Genomic DNA, 21,019 nt, shown 5'->3' on the forward strand with positions numbered 1-21,019 from the left:
AATTTTCATGTCAGCAAAAAATATTCTTTTATGTTTTCCTCAGTCATTAAAAGTGTAAGGCTCTAAAATAAAACAAAATTAATAGTAAGAAGAAGTAAAGTTCATTCTCAGCTCACTATAGACGGTGCAAAAACAGGTGAAGACTGCCCTGCATTAATCGAAATGTAATTCCAAGAGGACAGACTTCAAGATCCAGGTGTATGGTCAAGTTCCTTAAGCAAAGATCATGCTTTAGACAGGTCACCCCTGAGGGCTGTGAGTGCTGAACACCATCACTGGACTCCCCTGGTAGACTTGGAGGCCATTCTCAGCCTTGTGCTCTGGAGACTGTGCAATCTGTTTTTTTCTTTTTTCCCCTTAGGTGAGCTGAGTAATCTTGACAGGTCCAAGAGATTCAGATTCAGCCTGACCACTCCCCCAGCAGATGTCTCCAGAGATTCTACCACCAGCCCAGGCACCCCTCGGCCTCGCGGTCAATCAGATTGCAGGCGCCGACATCTGGCAGCCAATCATCGGTGGCTGCGGTCACGCCTGTATGGACAGCTAAGGCTGCGCCCCAGGCCTGAGGAGGCTTTGTCCCCTCAGGCTTGCCTCCTCAGGCTTAATCCGGGAACCGACTAATCCAGGTGAGCAGCCAGTTTTGGCACCGCCACCTACGGGGACCGATAAGGCCTGGGGCATGTTGCAGCCAAAGCGGTGCCTGAGGGCCAAGGGGAGGGTTTCTCGGGTCCCACTTGCACGGTGCCTTGCTCGGCAGGGAGGCCCGTGAGGGCCTGCGGGCCCGCAGGAGGGAGCGTGCGGCCGGACCCACAGGGCCCAGGCCCCTTTCCCCCTCTTTCCCTCTCTAGTCTGCGCGGAGGCTGCTCTCCAGCAGCTTTCCTGCCCGAGGGGTGGGACGAGCCAGCTCAGGGAAAGGGCTTGTTAGGCCCTTGGGCCCCTGCCCCCGCCCAGGTCTCCTGTGGAACCTAATATATTTAAAGACACACACACAATTCTTCACCCCGGGTTTGTGACTTGGGCCCAACCCGGTTCTACATCCAGGCACAGTCAGGCAGGTGTAGCAAAACAAACAAACAAACAAAATCGATATACTGGCCTCTACACTGCCGCCGTCGCACTTTGGTTGTTTTCGTTTCCTCTGTCTCCCCTCGGACTCCAGGGCTGCCCTGTCCCTGGGGGCCCTGAGATTTAGGCCTTTGGTTCGGGAAGTTGGCAGATGACATATTTGTTTGTTTGTTTGTTACTGAGAGAAGGGAGGTGGGAGGAAGAAGCTCAGGGAAGAAGAGTTCAATCACTTGCTCTGGTTGAGTGTGAGACACCTGGTCAGCATCCCTAGGGTGGAACAAGGTAGGGCCTGGGGCGATAGAATGTTCCCGGAACAGGTGACTCACCCTGACCTTTGCCTCTGCTCGCCCCCAGGATGTGACCTTTTCCTGCTTGGGAGGTCTCAAGTGCTCAGGTTTTCAGTGGGCCCCTGAGGTAAGGTGACAGACATCTTTACAATAAGGGACAAAGATGTGTCTTCCTTGCCTTCCGTTTTTCTCCTTTCATTCGTGGGCTGACACGTTGCTGTTGAGAGAGAGTATTCCTGATTGGGGATTAGCTGACCCTGATTGTGGGTGGTGACTTCAGGGCAATCATGGTTTCAGGTTTGCAGCTCTCTGAGTGGCAACCTTAAAAACAGGCAGGGTGCCTTGTTTTCTCCTGCTTTCTTGAAAGAAAAAATGTAAGAGCACCATGGGTTTTAAGCTGTGTAGAGCTGACTTCTACCACTTGGTGAGGCTAAAATGGGGCAATACACATATCCTAAGGTTTTAGCTACAAAAGCAAAGCAATGCAGGTGTGGGAGTTCCCTGGTGGCCTGGTGATTAGGATTCTGGGCTTTCACTGCAGTGGTCTGGATTCCATCTCTGGTCCTGGAACTGGGACCCCACAAGCCAAGCAGCATGGCCAAATGAATAAATGAATAAAGTGGTTCATTCAGAGAAAATGTGTTGTGATTTAACATGTTCACATGGGATTACTTGCTCATTTCTGTACCCTTAAGGGCTTTATTTCATTAAGTAAGTGAACTCCACTGGATGGGGGCGAGGGACCATGGAGTTCATTTCATGCAAGTAAACAAGATTATAGGTAGCTCTATGCCCAGCAACTTGTGCCTACAGCTGTGCTGTATAGTTATCTATTGTTGGTACAGCTTTGAACTTCACAGCATGTTTTGTTTTGGTCACAACATGTGGCTTCATAGAATATTAATTCCCCAACCAGGGATCAAACACAGGATCCTGGCAGTGAGAGGGCTGAGTCCTAATCAAACGACTGGACTGCCAGGCAACTCATTTTTTGGTGCTTTGGTTTGCTTTGTGTGTGTTTCTTTTAATTTGTTTCTATATTTATAGAAGAATTCTTCCGTGTGTAAGTATGATGTGAATGATATAATAACTTGAAATGTGTGTTTTATGTATTATCTCAAAACTGAATAGTTTGAAAGAACTTACACTTGTTAAACCTTGGCCAGGAATCCAGTTGGGTAGTTTGGCCTCAGGGTCACTCCGAGGTTGTAGTCAAGCTTTTATCTGGTTTGGCAACCTCTGAAGACTTGGCTTTTTGAATCAAAGCTCTCTTATTGGCTGTACTCATGAAGCCTCAGTTAACCTCAAGACTACTCTTTGAACATTGCACAGAAGACAAAAACCCATGCTAGTGGTGAAATAACTCCACATCCTGAACAAAGAAATTCGCAGCATTATATATAGAAAAGAAGAGAGAAGAGCTAGATAGAGATGATGAGGAGGAGAAAAGAAAGTCAAAAGGAACGAGAGCAATCAAGCCTGTAATCAAATTCCTGAGTGAAAATGCATGTGAAAAAATAGACTCTTAATGCTACAAACAAATAACAAATATCAGAAAGCAAAAATTAAAAACCCAGACTAGAATTTGGACTCCCAAATGTACAATATAAAATAAACCAAAACATATTCAAACACACAAATTAGAAAAAAATATTGTGGGGTCACTTCAGTGTCAGGTAATCCCTTATTCTACCTTGCACTTTTCCTTAAAGTCTGAAATTGTCCTTAAATGCATACATACAGACACCCACCTATGCACTTTCTTTGCCTACCTGCCTGGGAGGCTGGAAGTGCCTGGAGGCATGCCACATTCACACTCTGTCTCTCCAAGGATGCCTGTGGTTTTTCACAGAAAGCCTACCTTAGCTCATCTTGTGTTTTAGGTCACATAATGTGAGTGTGTGCCATCCTCATGGAAAGAGTGTGCTGGCTGATGGGCTGATCCTGGGCAGCACCAGCCCAGGACCTTCCTGGTTCTCCTCACGAGTGTGGAACAAGACTCCACTGCAGCAGACAATCTGTGCCTCTTTCTGCTTTGGGTTTCTGCCCTTCTCTGCACAACCTTAGCCTCCTCACCATCCCCGTCCTGCTGTAGCCATGTCCACATTTCCACAGAACAGCCCATGTGCCCACAGACTGAGGGCTCCACAGCCAGTGGTTTCAAAGACTCACCCCATCTTATTTGTCCTGGGTGAATCCTCAGACCATGCATCCCCTCTTCCCAGTCCAAACACACACAATAACAAGGTAGAAATGGTGAGTGTGTTTTTATATTTGATATAATTGCAGATCTCTGGAGCCATGGTCTGGAGTTACCACTGGATGTCCTTTCCTCATTCACATCCTGGACAGGGTCACTGCAGAGATATGGCAAACAGCCACCCTTACAATGTGGACACCTTCTGCCTCCTGTTATGGTTGCTCAGCACCTCCTCTCCTGTCATCTTCATCTCTGCTTCTGCCATAGGCCCGACACAAACACACACACACACATTTGAAACAAGCACATGTGTGTATAAACACACATGCTCAGCATGTTGACACAAACCCAAACAGGAAACAGATGTTTCAGGAGCCTGTGTTCCCTGTTAGTGTTTGTGTACCCATGCTGGGCATGTGTGTTTATATACACATGTGCTTGTTTCAAACATTTTTTGTGTGTGTGTGTTTGTGTGTGTGTGTTTCAGGCCTAGGGCAGTAGTAGGTATGAAGGTGACAGGAAGGTGCTGAGAAACCATAAGAGGAAGCACGAGGTGTCCCCAGTCTAAGGGTGGTTGGTTGCTGCAATGTCAGAGGTGGAGTCAGTAGGCACCATGTCCTTTCCTTATGGCTTCCTGTCCACCTCCTCCCCGAGCTTTTCCATATTTTCCCAAGGTAGCCTGAAGCCGCTTCCAATGCAGCTTGTGTGGTGTTGCTGAGCCACCAAGTAATGGATGTGGAAATTCACAGAAGATCCCGAAGTCAGCACACATGTGCACTGGGACCTCAGAGAGGACGCCCTTGCAATGATAGGCCTTCCCAGGGTAAGCAGCAGGAGTGTAAGGTCCAGGCAATCTCAAGCTCAGTGAGCAACAAGAGGCTGGGAGATGGCAGGACCCATGGAAGGATGATTCTGACAAAGAAACTTAATTTACCCTGCCTCTAGTAGTATCACCTAGGAATCTCAGTCTGCAACAACAACTGATTTGAGGGGACTTGCTTCACTCACAGACACACTGAATCCCGAATCCCCCAGTCTTAGCAGGCCACTGGCTACATGCATGACCCAAATTCAGGCTCCTCAGCCTGCTTGCATGAGACTAAGCATCCCCATTTGGGAAAGGACAGTGTCCCAGCTAGTACACAGCTGTCCCTTCATGGCTCACCTCCAGACCCCTTCATAACATGTGTTTCTGTCATGGAAGAATCTTCCCTCTTGGGGTAATCCTTCAGGAGATCATCCCACTTGTCTTCACTGATGATGTGCTGGCAACATCTTGCTGCTGAGAAAGGTCAGCCCTGGGCTGACCAGGACTCAAACCCTCACATGAGCAGCCAAGAACTCCAACAACAATCATCAGCTGTATGCAGGACCAAAGCAATACCAGCTCAGCAATCCAGTTTGATTCTGGGCAGTTGTTGCCTGACAACCAGTTGAGAAAGTTAAGGCTCCTGGTGTCCAGCGTGCAGCTGGTGTTCCCTATTCAAAGTCCCAGAACCGAGGGACTGGAGTGGAACGATGTCCCCTATACCTTGCAGAAAGACAGGGGAGACGGGTGTGGATCCCACAGGTGGATCATCCACACCCCTGCACACCCACAATCTTCACCCCTAGACTCACGTTTTACCAGTGATTTCAAGGTAATACTCCTTAATGATCACTGTGTTCAAGAATTTGGGATGGTTCCGAAAGGAAAAGGTCAGCTTGCTGCATGACCATGGAGGGCTCACACCTGTACCTGCTAGGATAGGGAGGAGGGAAAAGATGCAAGGTTCTAGGGTCCTCAGCTTGTCTACAAGGCAGGCATTAACAGCTTCCACAAAGCCTCTCCAAACTCTCACAGTGTAGGAACATGGATAACATGATCCTCACACACCCCGCCAAGGCCCATATCCACTTGTCCTCACTCTCCCTCACTGACATTCAAGTCGATCATGTAGCTGAGAAAGTCTTTATCTTGGTCAGTGATCATGACAGAAACTTGAGGGTGGTTCATAATCTGCTTGAGGTCAAGGAGCCATTTATGCCACATGCTGGGCCAAGAAGAGCCAGGAGCATCAGCCTTAGTCTGTGATGGAAGGACACAGGAACAGGCATCTTCAAGTATGCTGGACACTTCCACATACAGCCACTATTGATTTGCTCAGGCCCTGCCATACCATCAGACAAGCTCGTGGCTCTGTGTTCCTGGTGGTGTTCTGCATCTGAGGTGGTCTGCATTCCCCAAGCAGGGGCTGTTTCTGATAGCTGTTATTTCCCAGACCTGTGTATGCTGGGTAGTGGCATGTCACTGCTTGCATGGTAGGACTTGCATTCCTTGTAACAAACTGTGTCTGAAAGCAAAGGGGTTGGTGTTGGCTAGTGTATGTGTACATATGTTGTGTGGGTTTGTGTATGTGTGTGTGTTTGTGTGCACGCAAGCATGTGTGTGTGCGCGTGTGACTCCCATATCTCAGTCATTTTTGGGATCATTGACCTTTACAACAATAACTGTCAGCTAAGGCTGCTCTGGTGTACTGTCTCTGGTCATTTCTGACATAGAGGCTGTTCCTCCTCAGATGGAGGCCTAAAGTAGACATACAAAGCCATGGCTGTAACACTTACAGGTGTGGCCCTGCCCGGAGTCTACTCAGCTCTGCTTTTGGAGCCTGCCAATTGCCCAGTACCACACTTCCTTCAGGGTCCACCAGCACCCATCCTGAGCCCTCTCCTCCACCCCTCCTCCTGCTCCTGCCTCTGCACCTACCCCTCCTCCTGAGCAGTGGAACCCAAGGAGTAGCAGAAAGGATACCACTTTGCCCCAGAAGCCAGGGATGCGCTGGATGATAGCACTCTTCTTAGCCAAGTCACGCTTCCTCCTCCGATGGCTCTTACAGATGAACCAAACATAGGCCCTGAGGTTTTTCTTACACTCAGAGCTCAGTTCCACTTGCGGGGTGGCCAGTGCCTGCAGCACATCTAGCGCCGGAAGCTCACTCGGGCCTCCAGGCCTTTCCTGGCTCTGCTCCTCCACTGTCTTCTCCTCCAGCTCCAGGGAGGACCCCTGTTGCTGCTCCTCATCCACCACAACTTCCACATTCTCAATGATGTCCTCTGGAAGCAGCTGGAACACGCATCCGGTCCCTGCCACAACTCTGTCCACCTGGGCCTCGCGGTCCTCTCCTGCCTCCACCATGAAGATGGTGGCTTCTTTGCCTGGTGTGACCACAGGTGGCTGCAACGTCCCAGCCATGCACAGCATCATGAGGACAGGCCATGAGGCCCCATCCCCCTGAGCACCCGGGCTTACAACTAAGAAGGTCCAGGGTCCCAGGATGCTCCCACATTCCTCTGACTGCCTCTCACGCTCCTCTTAGCTCTGGCCATGACCCCAGGCTTGGTCAGATGCGAAGGGACAGGACATAATAGCACTACAGCAAGTGGTGTGCAATGGCGGCCCAGGGTGCAGTAAACCTCTGGGACCCACTAGCGTTTTTGATGTGGGAAGTGTGGGGCATGGTGGGAGACTATGTCTGGTGTGGGTGTGGGGTGGCCTGAGACTATAGGAAGGGGTGAACAGGCCCTGAGACATCAGCCAAACAGGTGGGGCCCTAGGTTGTGAGCCATGCACAGGCAGCTGAACTAAATCTATACCACTGGCTGAGAAGGTAGTGGATGGCATGCTATGGACATGCCCCTAGAATGGAGGGCATCTAGGAGGATGTTTCCTGGGCTCCAGCTCCACCATGTGGCCAGATTCTGCTCCAGGGAGCTAGTGAGTTTTTCATCTGCCACTGTCTCAGGCACTGTCATGGATCTGGATCTGGAAATTCCAAACACAGGTTCCTGGTACACAATCTGAAAAGCACACTCCTGTGTCCCACAGCACCTTCAATAACTGGGAGCTCTACCTGAGTATCCAAAGGATACACAGGGGTGCCAAGTGGCTGGATACTATTCTCCATGGGACAGAGAGACTGTTGCTGGCCGATGCTAGGGTAGTAGGGGAAAATCCCCACCGTTTGCCACGTTGATCTCCATTGTTCAGGGACACCAGGACGTTAGGGTACAGAGCTCTCTCTTTGTCTCTTTATCTCTGCTTTGGCATAGCACTGTTTGGGGCAATCCTTCCTTGTGTGTACCAGGGCTGGTGTCTGTGTGTCTCCATCTCTTTAGGTGGTGCTGTTGCCGTTTGCCACTGTATGGACACCAGCGCTCACAGGAGAAGCTTATCCTTGGAGTGAAGGCAAGCCCTTCTCCTCCTGAGTGAGTTGCACCAACAGGAGATCAGACATTTTTAGTCCACAGGTTTGGAGAGTGCTTTCTCAAACTTGAAATCCAACAGTGGGCGGCCACTGCTGAACCGCAGAAGGGGTCGGGTAACCCTCCCTCCGTCACTGGACAGACATGAACCTGCCCAGGCCTGAGGTGGCTTGACCACACTTTTCACAGAGGGAGAAATGGGGCATGCTCTGCTGGCATGAGGAAGCTCCCTGAACCTTGTTCAAACATCTGCCAGTGAGTCACTAAGGACAACTCCCCGTTAAGTTCCGTGACTCACTGGCATGGGAGACATGCACATCTGCCCATTTATCCCATTGAGGCCCTTTGAAAGTGGTTCTGTTCTCCATGTGAGAACATGTACCAGCCTGCCCAGTTACCCAATCCTGTGGGTCCAGGAGCAGCAAGGGGATCAATATAAGCAATGCATCCTATAGTCCTGCCCCCCTATATATGCTTCGTGCAAAGAGTACAAAGAGTGATGTTTCAGACTGGAAGACTATGCAGGTAGCAAGTGCCTATGCTGCCGTGCTGGTCCATTTCTGAAACCTCACATAAATGGCAAGTGTTGCTCATGCTCATGGCAAGGTCAGGGAAAGAATGTCCAGCATTTGAGAAGGATGGTAAGGCCTTTGTACCTGCATGTCCAAGGGGCTGTGTGGTCACCCACCACAGCTTCTGTGTCTGGGATTGCAGCCTGTTCTGTCTTGGATTCTCTGCACTCTCACTGGTGGCCCCCAGGCACTTTCTTCCTGCCTCTCCTTTCTGCCAGGCATCCTGGGTGCACAACTGTTATCCCACTTACAAATTGCTCACTCAGTGAGATAACAGGCATTGCTACCCTGGTTCCAGTGCTTCTGATGGCCCGAGTATGTACCTTTCCCTATGGCTTTCATGTTTTCACTATCCAACTTCCATCACCTGGCCAGGTCAGTTCCGACAACTCATATTCTCAAGCGTACTGTCAGGCAATTTTGTGTGCACATATGCACACACACGTGTGTGTACACACTAACATCCCTGACAGGAAACTTGCACATATGCAGAAATACAAGCTTTCTTCTCAAGGAACATGAGTTTTGGTAACCACCCGTGTTTCTTTGTCCTGGTTGTTTTCTTGCACTTGCTCATTGATCATGTCATGTTGCACTTCCAACTCTGTGACTTAGCCTCCAAGGTTACAAAATTTTGGCATTTGCTCCTGACAGGAACCGAACTGCAGAGAATCGGACAGGTTGGAAATGCTCACCCTGGACAGCTGAGTGACATGCACCTGTGTTCTGCATTCTCCCATCACCTTGGGCAGCTTCACAGTACCAGTCAGGCTAGTCTGATCCATTGTCTGTGCAATCCTTCAGGGGACCAGAAAACAAGGATGTCTGGGCTCAGCTGAATTGGAGAGCTGTTTTCTCAGTGTGTAACTATCTCGGTCATTCCTGGTCAGTGTTGTGCCCCTGTTGCTAGTCTACCACCCCTTACGGCCCACAACAATCTGAGTGAGACCCCCTGTTCTTTCTATTTGTGTAGGTTTCTATGTGCACCTGTCTACCTGTGCTTCCAAGTACTATCTCCCTTTAGCAGGAAAAGGCCAAAGAGATACATGAGCCTCCAAGGCCCCCAGAGATTGTGACAGTCCTGGGTGTGATCCAGTGTTTATGAGGATTCATGTTTATGTGTGGCAAGACCAGTACAATATTGTAAAAAGTAAAATAAATAAATAATATAAAAATGAAAATAATAAAATATTTTTTTAAATAACAATGTTGTCAGGAAGGTGCACATAGATAAAGTGTCTCTTCTGATACGAGACATGCAACCTGAGGCCATAAAGATAAGGTGCTATTTCCACACATAGACCCTTCTGTTTATTACTATCCTGACCCATGGAATCCCCAAACAGATGATGACCTGGGAATCCTGCCCTTTCTGGGCCCACAGCTCATGCCTCCCTTGGGCAGAAAACAGCTTTTCTATCTCAAAAACAAGAGGGCTTGATTCCACCCTCCCTCACTGATTTGCTAAATGTGAATTCTCTCTTTCAGTTGGTCTCATTAGGCCCAGGTAGGACTCCCTACAGTCAGGCAGCGCTGCTTACCTACACAGCCCATGTGCCGAGGAAACCAGTCCTCGGTTGGGCACAAGGATGTCAAAGACGATCACCTGGCACACAGCTTCCCTCTGGGTGTCACCTGGTGCAAATCCCCTATGACAAAATCTGAGATCCTGCTCCAGAGAAACAGCCAGAATCCTCCCTCAGGTGCAGACACACACCTTTACCCCTCAGGCCCCCAAAGCCAGGGGCAAACTCAGAGGAAAGAAGGAATTCATGTCAGGGCTTTCAGCATGTGCCGTGGGGTACCTTTGGCAGAACTTTCCCTGGACCCTGAAAACCAGCAGGCCCCGAACTGCCCCCAGGGTCTTCCCTGTCTCCCACTCTCCTGAGGTCCCTTGGGACATGCAATGAGCCCACCATCCTTGCTTCCTCCCTGTTCCTTCCCTCATAGGCATACCCCGGCAGAGAAACACACACGCACACCAACACCTGTACTTTCTTCGCCTTTCTGCACTGCCATGGAGACTGGAAGTGCCTGGAGGCATGCCACGTTCATACCTTGTCTCTCCTAGGATACCTGTGGTTTTGCACGGACAGACTACCTTAGCATGTCTTGCATTTCCTGTCGCATCGTGCCAGTGTGTGCCACCCTCATGGAGACAGCATGCTGGCTGATGGGCTGATCCTGGGCAGCACTGGCCCAGGACCTTCCCAGGTCTCCTTCTCATGTGTGTGGAACAAGTCTCCAGTGCAGCAGGCAATCTGTGTCACTTTCTTCTTCGGTCTCTGTCCTTCTCAGCAAGACCTTAGCCTCCTCAACCATCCCAGGTCCTCTGTATCCACATCCACCATTTCCACAGGCCAGCTCATGTCTGCACAGACTGTGGGCTCCATAGGCGGTGGTTTTAAAGCCCCACCCTGCCTAATTTGCCCTGGGTGAATACACACACCATGCACCCGCTGTTCCTGGTCCAAACACTTACCCGAACATGGTGGAAATAGTAAGCATGTTTTTGTATTTGTCTCATTGCAGATTTTTGGAGCCAAGTTCCTGTGTTATTACTGGCCATCCTTTCCTCATTCCCGTCCGGGACAGGGTCACTGCAGAGATATGGCGACCAAACACCCTCAGACATGGGATGCCTTGTGCCTCCTCTTCTGGTTGCTTGTCATCTCCTCTCTTGTCGCCTTCATCTGCTTCTTCCCTGGACCAGACACAGACACACACATACACACATAAACACAGGCGACACAAGCACACACGTGTATCACTTACAGGCTTGGTACAGAGACACAAATGTAAATAGGGAACACAGTTGTTTCAGGAGCTGAAGACGCCTGCGTCCAGCAGTGTTGGAGATGGTGTCAGGGGGCACCATGTCCTGCCCTTTGCGCTCCCTGTCCAACTCCTCCCTGAGCATTTCTGTATTTTCCAACGGCAACCTGAAGCAGCTTCCAGCGCAACATGTGTGGTCACGATGAGATGCTGATTGGTGGATTTGTGAATTCACAGAAGATCCCAAAGTCAGTACACAGGTGCCCTGGGACACTGGATAGGACACTCTTTCAATGATAGGCTTTCCCAGGGTAAGGGGTGGGACTATAAGGCACAGGCAATCTTAAACTCATTGAGCAACAGAAGGCTGGGGAATAGCAGGACCCACGGAAGGATGATTCTGACAAAGATACTTAATTCATCCCTTTTCTAGTAGTATCACCTAGGACTATTGCACTGAGGGAGACTTGCTTCACTCACGGACACACTGAGTTCCAAAGCCCCCAGTCTCAGTAGGTCATGTGCTACATGCAGGACACAAAATCTGGCTCTGCAGACAGCTTGCATGAGCCTGAGCATCCCTATTTGGGAAAGGACAGTGTCCTGGCCACTACACAGCTGTCCTTTCAGGGCCCACCTCCAGACACCCTCCCCACATGTGTCTCTGTCAGTTAACGCTCATGACAGAACCTTCCTTCCTCATGTAATACATCACAGGATTGTCCCAGATGTCTTCATCCAATGATCTGCTAAGGCAACACAAGCAAGGTCAGCCCAGGGCTGACCAGGCCCGAACACTCTCATGAGCATCCAAGAACTCCAACATCAATCATCAACTGTATGCAGGCCCAAAGCAATTCCACCTCAGCAATCCTGTTTGATTCTGGGCAGTTGTGGCCTGACAACCAGTTGAGAAATTTAAGGCTCCTGATGTCCACCCTGCAGCTGGGTGATCCTCATTCAAAGTCCAAGAACCAGGGGGGTGGAGTGGAAATAACGTGCCCTATATCCTGCAGAAAGACAGGGAACACAGGGGCAGATTTTGAAGGTGGATCATCCATCCCCTCCACACCTTACACTTCCCTGGAGCCATGTTTTACCAGGGATGTCTTGGTAATACTCCTTAATGATCACCATGTTCCAGGAGTAGGAGTTGTCCCCAAAGGAAAAGATCAGCTTGCACCTGGACCTTGGATCGCGCTGCACCTGCACCTTCCAGGACAGGGATGAGGGTAAAAGTGCAAGTTTCTAGATGCAAATTCCCCAGGGAGGCATTAACAGCTTTCACGAGGCCTCTGCACATTGTCACATCACATGAACATAGATATCATGATCCCCCCAACTCCCCACCAAGTTCCATACCCACCCATCCTCAGTCTCCCTCACTAACCTTCAAGTCGATCTTGTAGCTAAGATAGTCTTTATCTTGGTTGCTGATCATGACAGAAACTTAAGTGTGGTTCATAATCTGCTTGAGGACAAGGAGCCATTCAGGCCACATGCTGGGCCAGAAGATCAAATAGCAACAGCCCTAGTCTTGAGTGGAAGAAGCACACTGGAATAGGAAGTTTCCAAGGATGCTGGATACTTCCACTTGCCCAGCCACCACTCCTGTCCTCAGGCCCCAGCCATACCATCAGAACACACTCATGGCTCTGGGTTCCTTGTGGTTGTTCTGCATCTGAGGTGGTCTGCATCCCCCAAGCAGGGGTTGTTTCTGACCGCTACTCTCCTCCTCCTGACTTGTGTGTGCTGGGTAGTGTAATGTCACTGCTTATCGTGTCAGGATTTGCAGTCCCTGTTGCACACTGTGTCTTCAAGCAAGGGGGTGGTGTGCATGTGTATGTGTGCATGTATGTGTGCATTTGTATGTGTGTGTGTGTCTTCAGCAAGAAATCCCTACGACTCTGACCTGCTCCCTGTCTTCACAACAGATGGCAGACATGTGTCTGAATTCATCTGGCACTCAGAGCAGATGAGAATAGCAGCCCCTTCCAGTTCCTCTTTGCTGGTGGACCACCTTATGCCTTTGCATTGCACTAGTGAGAGCAACCACAGGGGCTCTGACTGATGGGCATGGGTCTTGGGACTCCCACTCTCTCAGCTATTTCCCAGGATCATCCACATTTACAACGATAACTGTCTCTGGTGGCTGCTCTTGTGTACTGTCTCTCGTCATGCCTGACCTAGAGGACTCAGGTGCTGATTCTCCTCAGATGCAGGCCTGAGGGAGACACCCAAAGTCATGGCTGTGACATTTACAGCTGTGGCCTTACGGACTCTTCTCAGTTGTGCCTTTGGAGCCTGCCTCTGCCCCAGACCACACTTCATTCAGGGGTCTCTCATGCCTCCCCTGTTCCCCTGCCCTGTGGCCTCACCTGTTTTCGAAGGATATTTAGCATGATCATCTTGAGGGTGGCTTTGCCATTTTCTAATTTGGCTATAAAGCTCACGAATTTTAACAGCACAGTAACACAATTTTTCTAATGTGCCGAGTTAGACTTTGATGAGCTCTTGGTGAGTTTCTTGGTTTCAGTTAGAAAGCCCTGCATTACTCTTAGGGCTCTAGAATCTTCTGAAACTGAAGGAAAGATTGCAAGTATTCCAGACTAACTTGATTATGATACAGATTTCTAAATACTTAAACAGATTCTGCTTCCCCACCACCCAAAAAATTACCCCTAACTCCTGAAGATCTTCATGATTTTATTGTGGGAATCTGATAGAATTGAGATTTCTCAGTGCTTTGTAATTTCATCAGTAAGCTTTTCTGAGGTGAAAAACACATTGGAGTTAATTTTTAAATTAGTCCTAGACACAGCAATCAGGGGAAAAGGAAATAAAAGGAATACAAATTGGAAAAAAAAAAAATTCTGTTAGAAGATTACATTACCCTCCACACAGTGAACAATAAGGATGTCAGCAGAAAATTACTTGAGCTAATCAATGAATAGATTATAGCTGCAGAATACAAAATTAATACTCAGGAATCCCTTTCATTTTGATACACTAGCAATGAAAAACGAGAAAGAGAACTTAAGGAAAGTATCTCATTCACCATCCAATGAAGAGAATCAAATATTTAGGAATATATTCCCCCAAAGAAAGCAAGAACATGGTACAGAAAACCATAAAACTGTGGTGAAACAAACAAAGATGGCACAAATAGATGAAGAAGTATACCATGTTCTTGGATCAGAAGAATCAATATAGTGATCATGAGTATGCAACTCAAGGCAATCTATCAGTACATTCATTCACATTTATATTCTCATATTCAACTGTGGAATCCCTATCAAAACACCAATGGTGTTTAACACTGAACCAGAACAAATAATATCACAATTTGTGTGGAAATGCAAAAGACTTCCAATGAGCAAATCACTCGTAAGAAACAATGGAAATGGAGGAATCAGACTTCCTGACTTTAGATTATATTACAAAGCTAATCATCAAGATTATAAGGTACTGGGCCAAAGACAGAAATACAGATCCACGGAACAAAATAGGGAGTCCAGAGATGAAGCCACACACCCATGGCCAGCTTGTCTTTGACAGAGGAGGCATAAATATACAACAGAGCAAAGGCAACCTCTTGAACAAGCAGGTCTGGGAAAACAGGTCGACCACATTAAAAGAATGAAATGTTTTCTAATGGCACACACACAAACAAATGCAAAATGGATTAAAGACCTAAGTGGAAGACCAGAAACTATAATGACCTTTGAGAAAAACATAGGCAGAAAGCTCTCTAACGGAAATCACAGCAAGGTCTTCTTCTCTATGATCCACCTCCCAGAGTAGTAGAAATAAACACAGAAGGAAACAAAAGTGACTGACTTAAATTTCTAAGCCTCTGCACAGTGAAGGAAACTATAAGCAAAGTGAAAAGACAGCCTTCAGGACTGGAGCAAATTACACAAATCAAACAACTGCCCAAGAGTTAATCTCCCACATATTCAAGCAGCCCATGCAACTCAATACCAGAAAAATAAACAACTCGATCAAAAAGTGGGCAAAAGAACTAAATAGACATTTCTCCAGAGAACATATACAGATGGCTAATGAACACAGGACACATGCTCAACATCATTCATTATCAGAGAGATGATTGTCATAATGAGATAATGAGGTGTCATCTCACACTTGTCACAAGGACCATCACCCAAACTCTCAAACAAGAAACACTGGAGAGAGAGTGAAAAGTAACCAACTTACACTGTTGTGTAGGAAGGAAAACTGGTATAGCCACAACAAACGATATGATTTCTTAAAACTCTGGAAATAGAACTGTTGTATGATCCAGCAATAACCCCAGCATACACCCCAAGGAAAGAAGAACTGAAAGAGACATGTGTACACCAATATTTATCCCCTGACTATTTACAATAGCTACGACATGGAGACAATCTAGATATCCACTGCAGATCAATGGATAAAAAAGTGGTGATATATATACATGGTGGACAATTACTCAGCTGTGGAAAGGAATGCATTTGAGTCCATTCTAGAGAGGTGGGTTAAACAGGAGCCTCTTCTACAGAATGAAGTAAAGTCAGAAAGAGAAATACAGATCTTGTGTAGGAATGCATATGTATGAAATTTGGAGAGTTGGTCATGATGATCCAACATGCAGGGCAGCGAAAGAGACAGAGATGGAAAGAACAGACTGTGGAGAGGGCAATGGTGGGATGATTTGAGCGAATAGCAATGAAGCATGTATATTACCAGACATAGACAGATGACTGGTGCAAGTTCAGTGCATGATGCAGGGCACCCAAAGCCAGTGCTCTGGAACAACAAAGAGCAATGGTCTGGGGAGTGAGGTGGGAGGAAGGTTCTGGATGCAGGAACACGTGTGTACTGGTGACCTACTCTTGTTGATGTAAGGCAAAAACTAACCCAATACTGTAAATTGAATGTCTTCCCATTAAAATAATTTAAAAAAATGAAAAGGTTGCTTTCTGAAATTTCAGTGTTGGGGGTCCATAGTCCAGCCTGTCTTCTGAATCTATGTAACAATGTCTGATTTGAATGAGGGTAGTGTCAAATTTTGATGCCAAGAAATGTGTTCTCACACTCTAAAATCCTACAAAACAGAACAGTTAAGTTTCCATTAAAATATTACTTTGTGCTTCCCTCCAGGGCATCTTACAGAATGTTTCAAGTGACGGGAGAGGAAGCAAAAGAGATCATTCACTTTTTAGCACCAATTAATGTGGGACATTCAATTTTGAATAAAGTTTCTCGCCCTGACAAAAATGTGTCTATACAATTTCTACATGACATTTATCAAGATAATTCTTCCATGTAAAATTGCAAATGAGAACTCAAGATGAAACACTATGTCTCACAGTTACTAAAGAGTGAGAATAAAATGTGCTCTCACCAGTATTTCACTTCATTTAATTTCTTATGTCAAAATACTACAAATTGCCTTCTCAACAACAGAAAGTTTCACTTCTAGTCATGGGAAGTCTAGCATCAGTGTGCTGGTAGTGTTATGGTTCTGGTGTATATCCTCCTCTGCCTTGCAAACTGCTGAGTTCTTGCTCCCTCTGCTGTGGCGAACCCTCTGAGGTCTCCTTCACAGGTGGAGAGATTATTTTCCCAACAGTTCCTCCATGGTGGCAGAAGGACATCCCAGAGGGCTGGCTTCCCAATGCTATCATCTGGTGGGGTTAGGGCATCAGTATACAATTTTTAGGAAGATAAAAACAAACAAACATGCAAGTGTACAATGATCAGACCATGATAACTAATGAACACAATTTCAGGGTAGATTAAATCTTTGGGCAAACCTCTATGTGCTTGAGAACATCCACAGAGAAGTTTTCCACTTTGTCATGTGTGCAGATTCTGATATTTTTGATAAAGTGTTGAAGAAAAATATGCAAAAAGACTAAATAACTAGAAAGTTTTGATTGTCCATGAAGTCAGCTTCTCAAGGTTTTTCTCCAGCATACTAAAACTAATCCTGCATCTCAAATACATTCAGTATATAAGGGTTCAGGAACTCCACAGATGAAGCACCACAAACCACATCGGTGAACTTTCTCTTGGATTTATTTATGTAAAAACTCAGTTTATCAGGACTTCCCTGATGGCTCAGACGGTAAAGCATCTGCCTACAATGCAGGAGACCTGGGGTAGAGTCCTGGGTCAGGAAGATCCCCTGGAGAAAGAAATGGCAACCCACTCCAGTACTCTTGCCTGGAGAATCCCATGGATAAAGGAGCCTGCTGGGCTATCGTCCATGGGGTTGCAAAGAATCGGACAGGACTGAGTGACTTCACTACTTCTTTAGTTTATCAGCTTGGGAAAGAAAACTCTAGCAACCTGAAATGAAACCACCTGAGGGTGTACTTCCGCCTTTTTTATATTATAGAAATCAGCTAAATATGTATTCCCTGTAATTTCTCAGAAGAAATGTGTTTCAGAAATTACTTTATAAATGGTCTCTCACTACACACGAGTATAGTTTTATTGAGTTTAATGAACTAGCACTGAACTTCATTTCATCTTACTACAGAGGATATATTCAAAGCACACTGTTAAAAAGCAGGTTAGTATCTAAATTTGCAGGAAGATATGCACACACAAAAATATACCAGTGACAAAAAGTAAGGCCAAAATACACTGCGTGCAACACTTTCTCGATTTTTTCAGTGGATGTTCCTTCCTTTCTCTTATCTCAGCTCAGGGACAAATTTATGAAAATCTTAGTTTATAGAATTTAGTTATGAAATTAGATTTTCACTTACACAACATAATTATATGATTCATCAAATTCAGCAACATTTACTTACAAAAATATGACTTTTGAGTATAAAATGACATGCAATCTATTTTTATCTGTAAAGGATCAGCTAGTTATATTATCCTTAATGGCTTTTATACTTGAGAAATATTTAAAATGTTAAGCAAAAACACTCTCAACTAACAGATCAAAACTTTCAATATTAAGAAAAGTGAGGATTACTTAGTATAGAATTTCTGTAACTTCAAATCACATGAATTGAAAGTTATGACTCCAGTCTGTCTTCTGAAAGCTTTACTTTGGAAATTCCCTTCTTATGACAGTGGCAACACAAAATTATATAAAAGTATATGTTAGCAAATGGTATAAAACTACACTTGGACAACGTTTTTAAGAAAATAGCCCCTTTTATTAAGTTCAAATGCATATTTCTGCTTTCCTTAAATTTATCAAAAATCTCAAGAAAATATATAAAGAATTGGAATATATAGAAAGGCTACAAACAGACGAGTTCATACTACGGCTTACAATGCTGAGACAATTTATTCAAAACATCTGTTAACTCGAGGCAAAACAGGAGAGAAGTCTTTTCTCTTCTTTCTTTCTTCCCAGTATTTTAAGCAGATATTGTAGTCTTTACCCCTAAGTTCCATTAAATTGAAAGAACCAAGTGTTAACATTTTCCTCAAAATAATTCAGCTCCATAAGTTTTTTAAAAGAAATATGATACTTCAAAACAATGAAAACACACCACTGTTTATTTACGGCACTGCTGCTGCTGCTAAGTCACTTCATTCGTGTCCAACTCTGTGCGACCCCATAGATGGCAGATCACCAGGCTTCCGCGTTCCGGGATTCTCCAAGCAAGAACACTGGAGTGGGTATTTAAGGCACAGAGTGCTTTAAATTACATTCATACTAAACTGTTACTCTTCTTAACAGGTGATGACCAAAATTCAAACTGTATCACAGTCCTCAGACATCTGAGTACAATTCAGATCTGTAAGTGAAAAGAATATCAGATGTACAGAAAAAGTTAATTCTTGTAATAATACATAATGGATCTTCTTTACACTACTTAGAAAATCAGTCCTTTTGAACTAAGGTAAAGGACACAACCCAGATTGTTTTCTCAGTTCCTATCTGTTTTCCTTGAATCACTTTGATCGCCATGAGAACATCACATGCTATACAAGCTATTCTTGTTTTAATGTGTTAAATTAACTTATTCATTTTAATGGGAGAAGAAAATGGTAACACACTTCAGTATTCTTGCCTGGAAAATCCTGTGATCAGAGAAGCCTGGAGGGCTGCTGTCCATAGAGTTGCAAAGTCAGACACAAGTGAAGCAACTTAGCATGCATGTATGAATTGGAGAAGGAAATGGCAACCCTCTCCATTATTCTTGCCTGGAGAATCTCTGGCACAGAGGAGACTGGTGGGCCACTTCTATGGGGTTGCACATAGTCAGACATGACTGAAGTGACTTAGAAGCAGCAGCATTCATTTTAATTGGAGTTTAGCATCTTATTTCCTCCTAAAGAGAGAAGGGTGGTACACAACTAAATACTTCTCACTCAATCTGATCACAGGAGTGGCATTCTAGTAAATCACCAGGATAAATGACTCTGGCAAGAACTGAGATTCTGATGTAAAACATAGAATCATAAACAAAATTTCCAAACTGACACAGACTCTTTTCATTACCATTGTCTTTAGTCTTTTCCCCAACTGAGCTGCTTAGTCACAGCTCCAGAAAGCTATTCTCTTTTCCTTCTAACGACAGGCTTACATCAGTGAGGTTTGGTATTCAAGTGTTCTTTTTGGTTAGATTACTTGCCTTCAACTCCAGCTCAGTGCTGACAACCTTCAGGTCTAATAACATACTATGCAACTGGTGAATTTCACATTCTTGTCAAAGAAAATAACTGTCAGTTGTACCTCCACAGTACTAATTTAGCCACAAGGAATCTCTGGCAAAACTAAACAAAATGTTAGAAATAGGATAGCACTTCTATAAAATCTGTTGTCAGCATTGTAAATGACCTATAAACTACAAAGTCATCACTAAATAGACATCTACTTAATACACATTTCATTACTGGTTTCCTTCTTTGCATATAATCGTTTTATACTTTCTCATTTGCAACTGATTCATAAAACCTGGGGTCCACTTTTTCAAATAAAACTGGCCTTTTTTTTTAAAGTCAAGATTTAACTGATGTCTTTAAGACGGTCATTTTAATCTTTGAATAATTCATACCTCCAAATGCATAAAAAATGATGACAAAAACATCATAAATACATAAAATAAAAATATATGTTATAGTTTTAGAGCCTCTGAGAAATGATAGCAAAACTGGGACAGAAAAATTTTAAAAACATTTAATGATATTTCAACATTTTTCTAATCTTTTTTTCATTTCATATTTCTCGTGTGATTTAGAATGCATTACAACATCAGTAGAGTATTGGGCTTCCCTGGTGGCTCAGAGGGTAAAATGCCTGCTTGCAGTGCAGACCCATGTTTCATTCCTCGGTTAGATAGATCCCCTGAAGAAGGTAGGCAACCCATTCCAGTATTCCTGCCTGGAGAAACCTACAGACGAAGGAGCCTGGGAGGCTACAGTCCACTGGGCTGCAAAGAGTTGGACACGACTGAGTGACTTCATTTTCACTTTAGTAGAGTATTATCATATGTTTAAAAATCTATAAAAATATGGCAAAAAATTCTGGTAAAAATTTCACCTTTAAAGATACATATTCAGCTGTCTAATTCATGCAGTGAGTAATCTGAAACAATTTGGGTTTTCATTGTTACTTGTGACCATGCCGCTGCAGGATGCAGGTCATTTTTTTCCAACCAGAAATTGAACTCGTAAACCCTGCCGTGAAAATCTTAAAATACTAGACCACCAGGGTAGTGCCTTGGTTTTATTTCCTAAATGATTTGGAAATCTGTCAATGTATAATGTGGACTGGTATGGACAGGATAGATGTGACACACTGAGTAGAAAATTGCAAACTGTATAATCTTGGTGAATATGTGATTGCTCTCTTCAAATTAAAATTCACTTTCTCTGAGTGTCTGAAAATGCTCCTAATAAGAATGCTGATG

General features: G+C 45.3%; 1 pseudogene; it reads right to left on the reverse strand.

The window, feature by feature from the left end:
- Window positions 1-543: 543 nt before the first annotated feature.
- LOC108634727 lies at window positions 544-6,955 on the reverse strand (annotated as a pseudogene).
- Window positions 6,956-21,019: the final 14,064 nt, after the last annotated feature.

This window comes from Capra hircus, unplaced genomic scaffold (assembly GCF_001704415.2).
Source record: "Capra hircus breed San Clemente unplaced genomic scaffold, ASM170441v1, whole genome shotgun sequence".
NCBI lineage: Eukaryota > Metazoa > Chordata > Mammalia > Artiodactyla > Bovidae > Capra > Capra hircus.